The following is a 14,752-nucleotide window of genomic DNA, read 5'->3' on the forward strand; positions in this document are numbered from 1 at the left end:
ATGGTGTCTGCCATACAGTACAGGGTTTTACAGGGGGGTCCCTTAGGTCCCCCCTCATTCCCCCACCGGATGCCTCATGATGAAGGGGGCCCTGCTAGGGGCCCTCAAAGTCACCTTCAGAGAGTATTTCCCTGTTGGACAGGCTGACTTGGAAAGGCTGTTGGAAATCGGCTTCAGAATCGCAGGGTTGGAAATGCTGTCCATAGAGGTGTACAATGCGTTTCCGGCCAACACGAATTCTCCGAGAGCCAATTGGAACCGATTCGGAATGACCATGCGGTTTACAATCCGCAAACATCTTATTCGGTTGGGCGGATTGTAAACCGACTGAGTCGGTCAGAAGGGTTCCGACACGGTCAAGGAGATTTCGACTGTTGGGAGGAGGCTTTCCACCCGACATCGTAATTGACCCCTAAATGAAACTAAACCAATGCTAATGCTAAACCTGGATAATGGACCAAACATTTGAAATGAGACGTAAACCATTCATTCAAATGTACACCATACATGGTGAATATCAAGATATCAACATCCCTTTTATGAATGCCTTAAATAAACAAGGCAGTACCTTTTCTGAATACCTAAATTATATCAAAGAAACACACCACGCAGTCCCCCTGGACTGACCACCACTGCGTACATTTCACCTTCAACACCACCACCGCACCCAATCCGGCCCCCCGCCTGCCATGAAGGAACTGGAGCAAAATCAGAGGAACCCCTCAACACCATCCTCCTCCTAGACTCCCCCATCTCCACGACGACGCCAACTCCGCAGCCAAAGAATATCACCACTGGATGTCCTGATGCGCCCACAAGATCGCCCCCCTCCACCACCCTGCCAAAAAACGCCCCGTGAAGGCCGCCTGGTTCACCACCGAACTCCAAGCTGCCAGGTGCACCTGCAGACGCCTCCAGAAAAAATGGTGAAGTGGGAAAACCACAGAAGACCTGAACAACCACAGGAGCGTCCTGAAGGAGTGCCACCGGCTCATAAGGGACACCAAATGGACCTTATTCAAGAACAAAATCGACACCAACTCAACCAACGCCAAAGAACTCTTCATACAGCAATTCACCAAACCCCCCAGCAAAGCCACGGACATCACACCATCCCAGGGAATCACTGACAGAATAACGACGTCAAAAATAACGACGTCAAAAATATCGGAGCTGAAATATCGATGTCATGAATATCGAAGTCCTATCTACATTATGGTAGGTATAAAAATATTGAGAAAAAAATATTGTTGTCAAAAATATCGTTGTAAAAAATATCGTTTTTTATGTTAAAAAATAATGTAAAATAAAGTAAATAATGCATATATTTAAAATAAACATAGTTAAAAATATGTTTAAAATAATAAGTAATACATGGGGCTGATTCCAATCCTGGAAAAAGGCTGTATAAATCGTTGTACGGAGCGTTTTTCCCGTACGACTCATACCTGGTAAACTTTTCTTACAACCTAGGAAGTACGATTCATACAGAAAGCCTTTTTTCGTACAAATCGTACAAAAGAACATACGGCAAAAATAAACCAACGATTCTGATCCGGAACAGCTTGTACGCAACGTCCGTACGTATTTAAGCAGCGGTTTCCTGACCAGCAAGTACGATTCGTCCCTACGGCACTCCGTACGGCTCTTTTCTTATGGGAGCCAAAAACAGCCATAGAAGCAGAGTCCCCAGGGGTACGAGTCGTACAGGCATACACCCCTGTGCGTTGTGTATGTACAGTGCATACCCCCAACATCGCGTACCCCAACATCGCGTATGTACGCACCGTACAAACGCGATGTTGGGGTATGCGATGTTGGGGTACGTGATGTTGGGGTACGCACCGTACATACGCGATGTTGGGGTACGCGATGTTGGGGTAAGCGATGTTGGGGTACGCGATGTTGGGGGTACGCACAGTACATGTGCACTGGGGGTACGCACAGTACATACACAACGCACGGGGGTGTATGCCTGTACGACTCGTACCCCTGTACGACTCGCACCCCGGGAACAACTTTTACCGGGATACGAGTCGTACAAAGTTTGCTTCATAGCGGGTAATGGCATTCCCCGTGTACGGGACGTTTTCCGTACAAATCGTAAATTGGAAAGCCGGTCCGGATCGTACTAGTACGGTTGGACTGCATTTTTACGATTTGTATGGAAAAGTGTCCGGGTCCGTCCCGTACAACTTTTCCCGATCCGATTTGTACGGATCGGGCCGATCTGTATGTATTTTTCCCGTACGAATCGTACTTCACGGGTCGGACGGGACTTGTACAATTTGTATGGAAAAATTTACAGATACGAGTCGTACGGGAAACAAAAATACAGGATCGGAATCGGCCCCATAATGTAAAAAAATTAAACATATACATATTAAATATAATATATATACTTACTTAATAATATTTACAATCAATTATTGTAATAACTTATAAATTGTTAATAGAACATTTTAAAAATTATAAATAAATACATACACATACAACAATAATATAAATAAAAATATAAAATATATATATAACAAATAAAAATAAAAAAAAGATAAATGAATTGTACACTACATTAACTTAAACAGTAAATATTGGATAGCGTAGGGGTAAAAATTACTATTCCCACTCCAGAGAGTGCAAAAATAGGGAAAGTGTGGCATAGCGTTGGGGTAAAAATTACTATTCCATCTCCAGAGAGTGCAACAGTAGGGAAAATGTTGGATAGCGTAGAAGTAAAAATTTCTATTCCAACTCCAGAGAGTGCAACAGTAGGGAAAGTGTTGGATAGCGTAGAGGTTAAAATTACTATTCCAACTCCAGAGAGTGCATCAGTATGGAAAGTGTGGGATAACGTAGGGGTTAAAATTACTATTCCAGAGAGTGCAACAGTAGGGAAAGTGATGGATAGCGAAGAGATTAAAATTACTATTCCAACTCCAGAGAGTGCAACAGTAGGAAAAGTGTTGGATAGCGTAGGGGTTAAAATTACTATTCCAAATCCAGAGAGTGCAACAGTAGGGAAAGTGTTGGATAGCGTAGGGGTTAAAATTACTATTCCTACTCCAGAGAGTGCAACAGTAGGTAAAGTGTTGGATAGCGTAGGGGTAAAAATTACTATTCCAACTCCAGAGAGTGCAACAGTAGGGGAAATGTTGGATAGTGTAGGGGTAAAAATTACTATTCCAACTCCAGAGAGTGCAACAGTAGGGAAAGTGTTGGAAAGCGTAGAGGTTAAAATTATTATTCCAACTCCAGAGAGTGCGACAGTAGGAAAAATGTGTGATATAGCGTAGGGGTTAAAATTACTATTCCTACTCCAGAGAGTGCAACAGTAGGGAAAGTGTTGGAGAGCGTAGGGGTTAAAATTACTATTCCTACTCCAGAGAGTGCAACAGTAGGTAAAGTGTTGGATAGCGTAGGGGTAAAAATTACTATTCCAACTCCAGAGAGTGCAACGGTAGGGAAAATGTTGGATAGCGTAGGGGTAAAAATTACTATTCCAACTCCAGAGAGTGCAACAGTAGGGAAAGTGTTGGATAGCGTAGAGGTTAAAATTATTATTCCAACTCCAGAGAGTGCGACAGTAGGGAAAGTGTTGGATAGCTTAGGGGTTAAAATGACTATTCCAACTCCAGTGAGAGCAACAGTAGGGAAAGTGTTGGATAGCGTAGGGGTAAAAATTACTATTCCAACTCCAGAGAGTACAACAGTAGGGAAAATATTGGATAGCGTAGGAGTAAATGTTTCTATTCCAACTCCAGAGAGTGCAACAGTAGGGAAAGTGTTGGATAGCGTAGAGGTTAAAATTACTATTCCAACTCCAGAGAGTGAACAGTAGGGAAAGTGTTGGATAGCTTAGGGGTTAAAATTACTATTCCAACTCCAGAGAGTGCAACAGTAGGGAAAGTGTTGGATAGCGAAGAGGTTAAAATTACTATTCCAACTCCAGAGAGTGCAACAGTAGGGAAAGTGTTGGATAGAGTAGGGGTAAAAATTACTATTCCAGCTCCAGAGAGGGCAACAGTAGGAAAAGTGTTGGATAGCGTAGAGGTTAAAATTATTATTCCAACTCCAGAAAGTGCGACAGTAGGGAAAGTGTTGGATAGCATAGGGGTTAATAATATTACTATTCCAACTCCAGCGAGTGCAACAGTAGGGAAAGTGTTGGATAGCGTAGAGGTTAAAATTATTATTCCAACTCCAGAGAGTGCAACAGTAGGGAAAGTGTTGGATAGCGTAGAGGTTAAAATTACTATTCCAGAGAGTGCAACAGTAGGGAAAGTGTTGGATAGCGAAGAGGTTAAAATTACTATTCCAACTGCAGAAAGTGCAACAGTAGGAAAAGTGATGGATAGCGTAGGGGTTAAAATTACTATTCCTACTCCAGAGAGTGCAACAGTAGGTAAAGTGTTGGATAGCGTAGGGGTAAAAATTACTATTCCAACTCCAGAGAGTGCAACAGTAGGGAAAGTGTTGGATAGCGAAGGGATTAAAATTACTATTCCAACTCCAGAGAGTGCAACAGTAGGAAAAGTGATGGATAGCGTAGGGGTTACAATTACTATTCCTACTCCAGAGAGTGCAACAGTAGGTAAAGTGTTGGATAGCGTAGGGGTAAAAATTACTATTCCAACTCCAGAGAGTGCAACAGTAGGGAAATTGTTGGATAGCGTAGAGGTTAAAATTACTATTCCAACTCCAGAGAGTGCAACAGTATGGAAAGTGTTGAATAGCGAAGAGATTCAAATTACTATTCCAACTCCAAAGAGTGCAACAGTAGGGAAAGTGTTGGATAGCGTAGGGGTTAAAATGACTATTCCTACTCCAGAGAGTGCAACAGTAGGTAAAGTGTTGGATAGCGTAGGGGTAAAAATTACTATTCCAACTCCAGAGAGTGCAACAGTATGGAAAGTGATGGATAGCGTAGTGGTAAAAATGACTATTCCAACTCCAGAGAGTGCAACAGTAGGGAAAGTGTTGGATAGCGAAGAGATTAAAATTACTATTCCAACTCCAGAGAGTGCAACAGTAGGTAAAGTGTTGGATAGCGTAGGGGTAAAAATTACTATTCCAACTCCAGAGAGTGCAACAGTAGGGAAAATGTTGGATAGCGTAGGGGTAAAAATTACTATTCCAACTCCAGAGAGTGCAACAGTAGGGAAAGTGTTGGATAGCGTAGAGGTTAAAATTATTATTCCAATTCCAGAGAGTGCGACAGTAGGGAAAGTGTTGGATAGCTTAGGGGTTAAAATGACTATTCCAACTCCAGCGAGTGCAACAGTAGGGAAAGTGTTGGATAGCGTAGGGGTAAAAATTACTATTCCAACTCCAGAGAGTGCAACAGTAGGGAAAATGTTGGATAGCATAGGAGTAAATATTTCTATTCCAACTCCAGAGAGTGCAACAGTATGGAAAGTGTTGGATAGCGTAGGGGTTAAAATTACTATTTCAAATCCAGAGAGTGCAACAGTAGGGAAAGTGTTGGATAGCTTAGGGGTTAAAATTACTATTCCAACTCCAGAGAGTGCAACAGTAGGGAAAGTGTTGGATAGCGAAGAGGTTAAAATTACTATTCCAACTCCAGAGAGTGCAACAGTAGGGAATGTGATGGATAGCGTAGGGATAAAAATTACTCTTCCAACTCCAGAGAGTGCAGCAGTAGGGAAAATGTTGGATAGCGTAGGGGTAAAAATTACTATTCCAACTCCAGAGAGTGCAACAGTAGGGAAAGTGCTGGATAGCGTACAGGTTAAAATTATTATTCCAACTCCAGAGAGTGCGACAGTAGGGAAAGTGTTGGATAGCGTAGGGTTTAATATTACTATTCCTACTCCAGAGAGTCCAACAGTAGGGAAAGTGTTGGATAGCGTAGGGGTTAAAATTACTATTCCTACTCCAGAGAGTGCAACAGTAGGTAAAGTGTTGGATAGCGTAGGGGTAACATTTACTATTCCAACTCCAGAGAGTGCAACAGTAGGGAAAATGTTGGATAGCGTAGGGGTAAAAATTACTATTCCAACTCCAGAGAGTGCAACAGTAGGGAAAGTGTTGGATAGCGTAGGGGTTAAAATTACTATTCCAACTCCAGAGAGTGCAACAGTAGGGAAAATGTTGGATAGCGTAGGAGTAAATGTTTCTATTCCAACTCCAGAGAGTGCAACAGTAGGGAAAGTGTTTGGATAGAGTAGAGGTTAAAATTACTATTCCAACTCCAGAGAGTGCAACAGTATGGAAAGTGTTGGATAGCATAGGGGTTAAAATTACTATTCCAACTCCAGAGAGTGCAACAGTAGGGAAAGTGTTGGATAGAGTAGGGGTAAAAATTACTATTCCAACTCCAGAGAGTGCAACAGTAGGGAAAGTGTTGGATAGCGTAGAGGTTAAAATTATTATTCCAACTCCAGAGAGTGCGACAGTAGGGAAAGTGTTGGATAGCGTAGGGGTTAATAATATTACTATTCCAACTCCAGCTAGTGCAACAGTAGGGAAAGTGTTGGATAGCGTAGAGGTTAAAATTATTATTCCAACTCCAGAGAGTGCAACAGTAGGGAAAGTGTTGGATAGCGTAGAGGTTAAAATTACTATTCCAGAGAGTGCAACAGTAGACAAAGTGTTGGATAGCGAAGAGGTTAAAATTACTATTCCAACTCCAGAGAGTGCAACAGTAGGAAAAGTGATGGATAGCGTAGGGATTAAAATTACTATTCCTACTCCAGAGAGTGCAACAGTAGGTAAAGTGTTGGATAGCGTAGGGGTAAAAATTACTATTCCAACTCCAGAGAGTGCAACAGTAGGGAAAGTGTTGGATAGCGAAGGGATTAAAATTACTATTCCAACTCCAGAGAGTGCAACAGTAGGAAAAGTGATGGATAGCGTAGGGGTTACAATTACTATTCCTACTCCAGAGAGTGCAACAGTAGGTAAAGTGTTGGATAGCGTAGAGGTTAAAATTACTATTCCAGCTCCAGAGAGTGCAACAGTATGGAAAGTGTTGAATAGCGTAGGGGTTAAAATTACTATTCCAACTACAGAGAGTGCAACAGTAGGGAAAGTGTTGGATAGCTTAGGGGTTAAAATGACTATTCCAACTCCAGAGAGTGCAACAGTAGGGAAAGTGTTGGATAGCGTAGGGGTTAAAATTACTATTCCTACTCCAGAGAGTGCAACAGTAGGTAAAGTGTTGGATAGCGTAGGGGTAAAAATTACTATTCCAACTCCAGAGAGTGCAACAGTAGGGAAAGTGTTGGATAGCGTAGAGGTTAAAATTACTATTCCAACTCCAGAGAGTGCAACAGTATGGAAAGTGTTGGATAGCGTAGTGGTTAAAATGACTATTCCAAATCCAGAGAGTGCAACAGTAGGGAAAGTGTTGGATAGCGAAGAGATTAAAATTATTATTCCAACTCCAGAGAGTGCAACAGTAGGGAAAGTGTTGGATAGCGTAGGGGTTAAAATTACTATTCCTGCTCCAGAGAGTGCAACAGTAGGTAAAGTGTTGGATAGCGTAGGGGTAAAAATTACTATTCCAACTCCAGAGAGTGCAACAGTAGGGAAAATGTTGGATAGCTTAGGGGTAACAATTACTATTCCAACTCCAGAGAGTGCAACAGTAGGGAAAGTGTTGGATAGCGTAGAGGTTAAAATTATTATTCCAATTCATGAGAGTGCGACAGTAGGGAAAGTGTTGGATAGCTTAGGGGTTAAAATGACTATTCCAACTCCAGCGAGTGCAACAGTAGGGAAAGTGTTGGATAGCGTAGGGGTAAAAATTACTATTCCAACTCCAGAGAGTGCAACAGTAGGGAAAATGTTGGATAGCATAGGAGTAAATATTTCTATTCCAACTCCAGAGAGTGCAACAGTATGGAAAGTGTTGGATAGCGTAGGGGTTAAAATTACTATTCCAAATCCAGAGAGTGCAACAGTAGGGAAAGTGTTGGATAGCTTAGGGGTTAAAATTACTATTCCAACTCCAGAGAGTGCAACAGTAGGGAAAGTGTTGGATAGCGAAGAGGTTAAAATTACTATTCCAACTCCAGAGAGTGCAACAGTAGGGAATGTGTTGGATAGTGTAGGGATAAAAATTACTATTCCAACTCCAGAGAGTGCAGCAGTAGGGAAAATGTTGGATAGCGTAGGGGTAAAAATTACTATTCCAACTCCAGAGAGTGCAACAGTAGGGAAAGTGTTGGATAGCGTAGAGGTTAAAATTATTATTCCAACTCCAGAGAGTGCGACAGTAGGGAAAGTGTTGGATAGCGTAGGGTTTAATATTACTATTCCAACTCCAGCGAGTGCAACAGTAGTGAAAGTGTTGGATAGCGTAGAGGTTAAAATTACTATTCCAACTCCAGAGAGTGCAAAAGTAGGGAAACTGTTAGATAGCTTAGGGGTAAAAAAAACTTACTAATAATTAATATTATTTGTTTTAAATAAATAATAATTGAATTATTAAATAAAATACATTAATTAACAATACCAATAAAGAAGTACTTAAAAATATTAGCAATTAATAATTAATTAAGAATTAAATTGATGATAAATACAATTAAATAATAATTATTAACAATTAATGACCAAATAATAATAAAATATAAATATAATTAATTTCCAATACCAAAAAACAATAATTATTAATAAATGTTTAGCAATTAATAATTACTTAACAATAAATTACTGATAAATGCCAATAAATAATAATTGACAATTAATTAACAATTAATAATTAATTAACAAATTAATTTCCAAGACATAAACATATTAATTATTAAAAAGTTATTACCTATTAATAATTAATTAACAATACATTTATTATCAATACTCGACAATAAAATAAATAATTACTTAATTACAATTAAAATACTTCTAACCCTATTGCCCTATAAACTCACAACACACTTCAATATTAAATAATACACTTAATATAATTACCAATTATTAAATGAATAAAAATGAATTACCAATTAATAAAAATTAATTACCAAGTAATAATTATTTAACATAAAATTACTTATCAATACCAATAAATAAAAATAAATAATTGCTTAATTACAATTAAATTACTTCCCATCCTATTCCCCTATAAACCCACAACCCGCTACGGTACTAAAACGCATTATTTATGTTAAAAAAATGACTAACTTCTAAAAATTGCATACATATATTCTAAAACTAGTGCAATAATTAACAAAAATATAAACACAAACATATAAAATACATAATAAATGTTGCTACCGATATTACTAACTTCGATATTAACAAAAACGATATTTCTTACCTTCAGGTCGATATTCTGGTCGTCGATATTCTTGACTTCGATATTGTGTCCCTACGATATTTCAAACACGATATTATTGTAGGTCGAAATTAAAAACTCGATATTTAGATTGTTTACCCATCCCAGGAACTCTGCAACAAGGTCAGATCCTACTTCCATCTGAAAATCGAGGCCCTCTACGACTACTTCAGCGACCAGATGCCGTTCACCACCCCTTCCCCTTCCGCTGACTACGAGCCGACCATCACCACCTGGACTCCCACGATGGTGGAACTCATCTTTATGACCATGATGAAAGCCTGATATGGGGTCCCCACGGACCTCTGCCTACCACACATCTACCACAGAGCCGCTACCACCATCGCCCCCGAACTAGGACGGACCATCAACACCTTCCTCCAATCCGGCATCTTCCCTGAGGACTGGAAGTGGGCAGAAGTCAAGCCCCTACTTAAGAAGCCCACGGCCGACGTAATGAAGAGAGGTTTATTGGATCTTCAATCTCGATATATATAAACACGGAATGAACAATGAACTCCCCTGGGATCAGGTGATTAGATACAATAAAAAAAAAGCAGAACATTTATTCAGGCTGGTTCCCTACATAATATCTATGCTGGCCCTGACTTATGGACATTAAGATAAATATGTGCCCACTTGAGAATGAAGAGTCTCAATGTATTTGCCTGGGATAGTGCCACTACATTTGTTGACGTTGTTAACTCTACCACACTATTAAGGCTCAATCTTGTATACACATGGTTCTCTACGTAAAGGGCCTTTTCTTTCTTTCTTCACAATTTTATGGTGTTTTGTTCTTAAAAAGTGGGGAATCGACTTTATTCTATTAACACCGCACCGTCTCCTTTTTCTTTCTTATTTATTATTCTCAGCTTTCAGCAACACAATGAACCTCTCATTTTTGCTGTGACATTTTAAACAAATTAATTCCTTCCTTTAAATCATGTTTCTGACTTATTTTATAGCAGAAATTTTTAGTGGGACCGTCAATATGTGATCAGAAATATTCTTTACATTTGTGTTTTCTTTTTAGACCCATATGGCTATCTCATGACGGCGTACCGTCGAAACGCGCTTAGATACGAATTTTGTTAGACATAACCACATAGTTTTTTTTATTTATTACCATATAAGTATTAAGTTTCTTACTTTGATTTCATTGGTTTGTATTCATTTATGTTTGATAGTATAACAACATGTTTGACATGCCTTAATAAAATATGATGCATCATTAGGCCATGTATGAATGGATTAATATGTGTAAATAATCCTATATTTAACCTTTACTACATGCATAGGCAAAGAGAAAAATTGTATGTCTACTGAACCTGTTACTGATGTTATGTTCTATTATTCCTTTTTCTTTCATTAAAAAGAGAAAATATTTAAATACTTCCGTGTATACAAATAAAGAAAATAATATATTTTTGATATTTAATCTTTTCTGTCACATATTGTTTCTGTTTTGCATAGGTCCACTTTTTATTCAGTTCCTAAATGTTTATTCACACATAATATTTTAACCCTGATTTAGGAAATGTATTCAGGGGTACCCCTATTTTCACACATAATATAGATAATAGGCCCAACCCAGGGAACCCAGACCTGCCTGGACCCCCACCTTGACACACAACTGAATATACTAACAGACGTAATATCCTGAACCAATTATCTTCCACCCGGGTTAGAGGGCATGCAGGAGATCACCTTACTTACAAAAGAAACGTTAAGAGACACACCAATAAAAAGTATATTATGGTTGTTATATGTTGATAGTGTGGAGGGAAATGATCATGTATCTTGGGCTGTAAGCAGAAGTAACTCTCTTGAGTACACATACATTGTGGTACAGAGTCTAGAAGTCAAATGCGTATTGCTTAACATTAATTTGAATGTGCATCAAATTTCAATTTTTGCTTAATGAAGTTGAATATACATGGTTCAGCATGCTTAGTAAGCTATATGACTACTTGTACTCGTAAAGTATACATATACCGTTTCAAAATGCCAATAAAGATATGTTTTTTTAAAAAATGATGCCATTTATTGCAGCCCATTTTCAAAGACTCGTAGTCACAGCATTCATCTTGTCCAAATTAGATTACTGTAATGGGCTCTATAGGAACTTGCAACAGAAAATGCTGACAAAACATCAAACCCTACAGAATGAGGCAGCTCAACTTATCTTTGGCCTTTCCAGACATCAATCGGCCTCCTCAGCACTACACGAACTTTACTGGCTGCCTATGCAAAAAAGAATTACCTTTAAGGCCCTATGCATTGCCTATAAGGCCTTGCACATTTCTGGACCAGAATTCTTTATCCAGAATGTTAGATGTTATAGGCCTTCCATATCACTTCATTCTTTGATTGCAAACTATGCCATAATTCCAACGTTACAAAAAGTCTTTTTTTGGTGGAAAAAACTTTGTGACTAGAACTGGAAAAATCAGGAATTCTCTCTCTCAACATCAAAGATGCTCAAAATGTTCTTCAATTAAAAACAACTTTGAAAACCTTGCTTTTTAATTACTAGCCACTCCTGTTCCCAAATCTGCCAGCATGTGGCTCCTTACAAGGACACACTAAAACACCTTCGGGTATATAAATCCCAGTAACATAACTTACAACCTGAACTGCCAACTAACATTGACGAAGTGTTTCCCGCATGGGCTGTGGCAGACTTCAATGCTGGCAGTGCATACTCCATTGCCATCAGGCCGCAGGTTCCCGCTGAGGGGATTACAAAAACACAGTTGTACTCGTGGTCCAATTGTGGCAGTTCCTTGAAGGTTTGTGGTATGCTCTCAGCAAAGCACCAGAACAGTGTCCATTGGATGGTTGCAAAGAAACATCTCTGATATTGATTGACCAAGTGGACACACCTGCAAATCACACTATAAAACACATCCCATTCCAGACCATGATCGTTTACCTCTGCACTGCAGCACAGCAAGGCAGACACTAAAATTTTCTGATAAGGCAGACCTTTTTTCCCTATCCCATTTAACACTATCCACAGACTTTTGTTGCATCTTTTTATAATATACCTTGGTGTTTTTCTTTCATTGTCACTCACTTTAATTTAGAGTTTTGTTACGTGTAAACAAAAAAACACGGTTTTCAGAGGCTGACTTTTGGTCATGGTAGATGAAATCAAAGCAGTAGAGCCACAATTTTTTAGAGCCCAAGTCCAACATACTACTCTCTCAGGGACAGGATAGTCAACAGAGTGAATGCTGTATGTACCAACCTGCATGCAAAGCAGGAAATAAGGAAGAGGTGGAATGACCTGAGGGGTAAGTTGCATTCCCTCGCCTCCAAACAACACCTGGAGGCCCAGAAGACTGGCAGTGGTCCTCCCAGTGGCCCATTACAACTCTTTTCCTGGGAGGAGAAGGTCCTGGCCATCCTGCATTATGAGGGCTTGACAGGAGTACCTGGGAGAGTACAGTCTGGTAAGTTACACCTCACTAACTGTCACACTTAAATGTCCTGTATTCTCTCATCTCAGCTTTTGCGATTATGTTGTCTACCTACTTTCCTAACATGCAATACTCAAGGTATCAGAGGTGTTTGAATGTCAGTGTCAATGTGTATTGTTGCATATAAAATCACATATATCAATCTCCCTTACATGACACATGTTGGAATGGTGTCTGTAAGTGTATTACTATTAAATCATCAACCCAGGACCCATGATATGTGTCAATATGTAAATGTATGGTCCAGCCCAACTGCATTTTGACAACAGGTATGTTACACTAACCATTCTCAAGTGTTGGGAAGTACAGATTGAACTGTCAACAACCGCCAAGAGGACCTGTTTCTGTTACTCAAAAAAAGATTAAATAGTTATTTTTCCCATTCTCCGACATTTAACAGCTGATGTTCATTTCTCATGTACTGAGAAATTGACATACAATGCTCTTCTCAGAGACATTTCTGCCTATTTGATGTTGCCCTGGTCTCCTCAACTGAAACTATTGATGGCATGAATAACACCATACCAAGTGTGTACCTCAATTAGTTGTACGCCATTAAGGCAACTCAGCGGATTAGAAGTTTCAGTTGACCCATTGCGACTACACTGCTCACATGATGACTAATGCTAAATATACAACCAAGTTGTGTGTTCACCTGTATTGTACACAACTAGGCCTTGGAATGATCAAATACACATGTTACATCTCCACTGTGTTGCCTTAATGTTTGGGAGATCTAGTAATCTCTACCTATGTTGTTTTTCCTAGGTCTCTACTTACCGTGACACAAAATATTTGGATGTAGATACAGCATTTCCACCAATAACAGTGTTGTCTATTTCACAACAGGTCGATCTGGCACAGCACCCCAGTAGAGCTTGGCCACTGAACAGACTCCCACTACACCCCACAGATGAAGCCCTCAGTGATGCCAACACTCCTGGAGAGATGGAAGTGGGTGACCATCCTGGCACTTCTGGTCAGCCTGGGCAAACAGCAACAGTGAGTCTCAGTGTGCTCACTCCAATGCCTCCCACCCAAGATGCAACACCACAGCCAACCTCATTCCCCCCCAGACAGTGTACCTAGCATAGTCACTAACATATTGTACTCTGCAGTCCAGGATTCTGAGGTGACAATCACCAACCCATTCACAGAGGAACCACAAACCTGTGGGAGAGGGCACCCTGGGCCAAGGTCACAGACCCGTGGGGGTAGGGTTAGTGGGAGGAATACTGTGGGCCTGCTGAGTGAGTCCTCTGGGGCCACTCACACCCAGGCCACCATCGACCAAGTCTTGGAACACTTTCAGGACTCCCAAGACGTGATGGGCCAGGTATTGACAGAGATCCGGGAGATGAAGCAGATGCAAATGGACATACACAAGGAGCTGGCCACCCACAACACCAACATAGGGAAGCTCATTGGGGTCCTGCAGGACATCAACACAACTCTCTGCAGGGTTTTTCCACCACCATCTACCTCTTCCTGTGGTCCAACTACATCTAGGCCATCTACATCTGTGGCTACAGGAAGGGAGGCCCTGTCAGAGGAACACACGCCTGCAGACACCCCTGTCTCTGCAGCAGAGGATCCCCCGCACTAACAAGTGGGGATGTGTAGGCAAAAAATCAAGAGGTGTGTATGGCAAGACACCCAGCAGCATGAGAAAGAAACCTCAATCTTAATTTTCTCCTGTGTGTGGAGCACGTTAACTTTGTGAACTATTTCTGAAACCATTTCCCTTTCTGATGGGAGTTGTAGTTTGGACTTCCGACAATTAGGCATCTACAAGTATGGTTTTATTCACCATGACTGATACTTCACTTATTCTGTTATGTTTGTTTTTGCACAAAGTATCTCTTCACCTTTAGCACTTTAATAAATACACACATTACAAACTCATTGTCTACTGTAGTAAATCTCACATCTAGCAATGTATATATGAATGCCCATGTGAATTTTACTA

At 40.2% G+C, this 14,752-nt stretch overlaps 1 pseudogene; it reads left to right on the forward strand.

Moving 5' to 3' along the window:
- The first annotated feature begins 9,800 nt into the window (after positions 1–9,800).
- On the forward strand, positions 9,801–14,389 carry LOC146802499 (uncharacterized; annotated as a pseudogene).
- Positions 14,390–14,752: the final 363 nt, after the last annotated feature.

Source organism: Triturus cristatus, chromosome 8, assembly GCF_964204655.1.
Source record: "Triturus cristatus chromosome 8, aTriCri1.1, whole genome shotgun sequence".
NCBI classification, from domain to species: Eukaryota; Metazoa; Chordata; class Amphibia; order Caudata; family Salamandridae; genus Triturus; species Triturus cristatus.